We start from the raw sequence: 4515 nt of genomic DNA, 5'->3' as shown, positions 1-4515 counted from the left end.
AAAACATAGAATGCCCACCCGAACTCACGCCCTGACCAAACTAAAATAGAGACATTAAAAAGGAACTAAGGTCAGGACGTGACAAATGACCCCAAGCATACTTCCAAAGTTGTGGCAAAATGGCTTAAGGACGACAAAGTCAAGGTATTTGAGTGGCCATCACAAAGCCCTGACCTCAATCCTATAGAAAATTTGTGGGCAGAACTGAAAAAGCGTGTGCGAGCAAGGAGGCCTACAAACCTGACTCAGTTACACCAGCTCTGTCAGGAGGAATGGGCCAAAATTCACCCAACTTATTGTGGGAAGCTCGTGGAAGGCTATCCGAAATGTTTGACCCAGGTTATACAATTTAAAGGCAATGCTACCAAATACCAATTGAGTGTATGTAAACTTCTGACCCTCTGGGAATGTGATGAAATAAATAAAAGCTGAAACAAATCATTCTCTCTACTATTATTCTGACATTTCACATTCTTAAAACAAAGTGGCGATCCTAACTGACCTAAGACAGTGAATTTGTACTTGGATTAAATGTCAGGAATTGTGAAAAACTGAGTTTAAATGTATTTGGCTAAGGTGTATGTAAACTTCCGACTTCAACTGTACATACACAGAAGCATGTGCACACAGACTAACACATGCCCGCAGACATGCGCACACACACACACACACACACACACACACACACACACATTGCAAAGTCTTTGTGAGGAAACAAGTCGGAATTTCACACCCACAGCTCAGACAGCGCGTCATCCCTAGAACTACGCCACAGTTCCTCCTCCAGTCCAGACACAGCTAATGGAGGAAAATATGACACACACACACACACACACATACACACACACACAATCTCTCCCCGCAAACATTCATGTGTAGAGTGTCCATATATAATGCATGTATTGTGTATGTGCAATGTTAGGCTGTGTGTGTGCAGTGTACTCAGGGTGCACTGTACTGTAAAGGTGTGTGTGTGTGTGTGTACTGTACTCTACTGTACTGTATGGAGATGGGACTGCTCAGCAGACTGAATGGAAATGTGCCCGAGGGGCCTGCAGTGCTGGAGCAGATGGGCGGGCCAGCGTGGTGCACCCGCACGCCACTGTGTGTATGTGAGTTTATGTGTATGTGTATGCTTTTCTGTCCCACCTAGCATGCTCTGTAAGTCAGCCTGACATGATGAGGTCTTTCTTTTTATCCTGGAACCAGCTAGTGTGTGTGTGTGTGTGTCATTCTACCCCACTGAGCATGCTCAGTGAGGCAGCCTGACATCATGGTGTCACCAGAAAGGCCTCTGTTTTGCCATATGACCAGCAATTTTTTTTTTTTCAAGGAACTCAGTCTGGCTTTAAACTTACTTTTGAAAGTTGTAATAGTAGAATGCACAAGGTGCAATTTCAAAATTGGGTAGTGCATCATCAGTTCCTCTTGTCTTGTTTGTCATTGCATACCATAGAGAGCTATTTATAACTTGTCATAAATGTCCAGATCAACTAGCCCATGTCAGCGAACATTTTTTTTAAAGGTTTTTTAGTCCATATATATTGTTGTAATGCTTAGGTCACTCAAATATCACATGCATACACATTAAACATAGCAAACTGTATAGGATTTCAAGAAAATGTGCTTTAAAAACGTCAAAATGTTCTTAGCACCCATGAAAAAATTTGTAGAATTGCAGGAAATAATTTTTAAACCTGCAAAATACTCTCCACCAACAAGAGTTGTGTAAACAGTTGGTGTCATGAACAGTGGTTGTACCCATAGAAACAGAACCAGGACTTTTTTTCCTGATCTAATAGCGCTTAAACTGAGATTTTTTTTCATATTCACACAGTGATGGAAAAAGTACTCAATTGTCATACTTGAGTAAAAGTAAAATATACCTTAATAGAAAATGACTCAAGTAATAGTAAAATTCGACTTGAGTAAAAGTCTAAAAGTATTTGGTTTAAAATATACTTAAGTATCTAAAGTAAAAGTATAAATCATTTCAAATTCCTTATATTAAGCAAACCAGGCACAATTTTCTAGATTTTTTTATTTATGGAAAGCCAGGGGCACACTCCAACACTCAGACATAATTTGCAAACAAAGCATGTGTGTTTAGTGAGTACGAAAGATCAGAGGCAGTAGGGATGACCAGGGACATTGGCAGGCACAATACAAAAACGTCAACACAAAAAGTGCCTTTGTTATACACACACTCACACACACAAACTCTCAAACACATTTACAGTAAAGTACACACATTAACGGATACACATGCAGTACACACATACTCACATAGTATTACATAGTACACACACTCACACATGAATGCACACACATACACAAACACACTCACAATTGAATGCACACACACACACGTATGATACACACACACACATGAATGCATGCACATTCGTCTCTCACATATACAGTACACAGTTACACATGAATGCACAGACGAATAGTCATACACTCGCAAGCAAGCACACACACACACACACACACACACACACACACACACACACACACACATGCATGCATGCAAGCACACATACACACATACATGCACACAGCCCCCAGACAGCTGCTTTGATGTCTCGTGCTTTTTCCTGTGTCCTCCTAACCTGCTCTTCACCCTGTTACAAACTGGGCTGCAAAATAATCGTCCCTCCCCCCTCTTTTCTCTCTACCACCTCCCTCTCTCTCTCTCTCCTATGGTCCATGGGCAGCAAAATCATCCTCCCTCCCCCTCCTCCTCTCTCTCTCTCTCTCTCTCTCTCTCTCTCTCTCTCTCTTTCATCTCTCCCCATCCTCCCCCTCATATCTCTCTTTCTCTCTCTCTCTCTCGCTCTCTAGTCTCTCCTTTCCATCCACACAATGAGGTGGTGGCGAGAGCTTCAGTATGCATGACTATTTGCTCTCAACACCACCCCCATTCACTTACATGTACCTCATAAATATTAAACTGGGTTAAACAGAAGGGCAATATTGCTGATCGGGCCCATGTGTCCGTCAATGACAGACATACACCTATTTAATGAGGTCTTCCCACACATGCGCACACAGAAACACGCACATACCACCCCCCCCCCCCCCCCCCCCCCCCCCACACACCACCCCTCCCCCCATAGCTAAACCAATGGAAACCCTTAAATCAAAGCAATGGCATCAGGCCCTAGTTACCAAGATAACCTCTTTCCTGGTTAACCCCATGGGCCCTGGTTGAAAGTAGTGCACTTACATAGGGAATAGGGTGCCATTTGGGACACAAACCCGTTGGGCTTCTCTGGTTTTCTACTTTCTACTTCTACTCACAGACTTTAAAACATGGCCAAGTCTATGTTTGGGAATCAACCACTGTCACACCCTAGTGGTTAGTCACTTGTTTTCCCATCATGCAAAGTCACCACCTGTGGTCTATTGGTTGACACACCCAGAAGCTCCACCCTCGTGTAATAGCCTGGTTTTGGCCTAGTGTACCAAGGGGACATAAACACTGTAGGCCCATATATTCAAGAGCCAGCATGTTTATGTGAGAAGTTACAGAGGCCGACTATATATAATTTTTTACAGTAAGAGTATACAGTGTCGCCTTCGAGTTTTGCCTATTCGCAAGTGGAGGAGTTTTAAATGTGAGTGCACTGAGTGCAAGGTTTGTGTTGGTGTGTCAAATATAATAAAGAGGAAGTGTCATTTAAAAAAAATCGAAAATGTCTCTTTTGTGCAGAGATTTACGAGTTAGTGTCTGTGTATAGTTTCTCTGTAGAGATCATGATATATATTTGCATGCATATTCTTTCTGCAGCTCTTGTCGACTGGTCCAGAAAGTCTGTACAGTGTGTGTGGGTGTGTGTGTGTGTGACTGTCTTGCGTTTGTGTGAAGGCTAACTCAAACGAAACGCGACCGAGCATTGCTTCGCGGAGACGCGAGAAAAATAGACTTGCTTTCTAATTTGAGGTGCATGGCACTTTTGACGCCATTGACGCTCACAGCTCGTCTGTTTCTGTCATTCGCTACCGTGCATTTTAATTCCAGCATGTACACGCTCCTTCGCGTTTTGTTTGATTTGGCCTTGAGGCTACAGAAACCTGTCCACACGGCAACCCTACAGCTTGGATTGGCCATCTGGGTTGTCAATACGACCCTTAGCAACAAACCCCACCACCCGCAAAATCCCTCCATCACCAACATCAACCCATCTTACCCAGAATCCATTACTGCACTGCCCCGGCCCCCTAGAGCTGACACCAGGTGACAGGATTATAGAGATTGGACTCGGCAGGGGAAGAGGTAGGGGTGGGTGTGGGTGTGTGTGTGTGTGTGTTCTCATTTCTGCAGGAAACACACCATGAATGGTGTGGCTCTAACCACTGACTCAGGATCAGCCATAGATTATCTGATCCTAGATCTGTTGTTATAAGCGCAATCCCTTTCTCCAGCATGAATAACAGAGGAGGGCATACCAGTCATTCATAGCCCGATAAATGTTTGGGCTGGCAGACAGTAATATCCTCTTTATAACC

The sequence above is a fragment of the Oncorhynchus kisutch genome, linkage group LG20 (assembly GCF_002021735.2).
Source record: "Oncorhynchus kisutch isolate 150728-3 linkage group LG20, Okis_V2, whole genome shotgun sequence".
Lineage (NCBI taxonomy): Eukaryota > Metazoa > Chordata > Actinopteri > Salmoniformes > Salmonidae > Oncorhynchus > Oncorhynchus kisutch.
Note: the sequence above shows the minus strand (reverse complement) of the source record.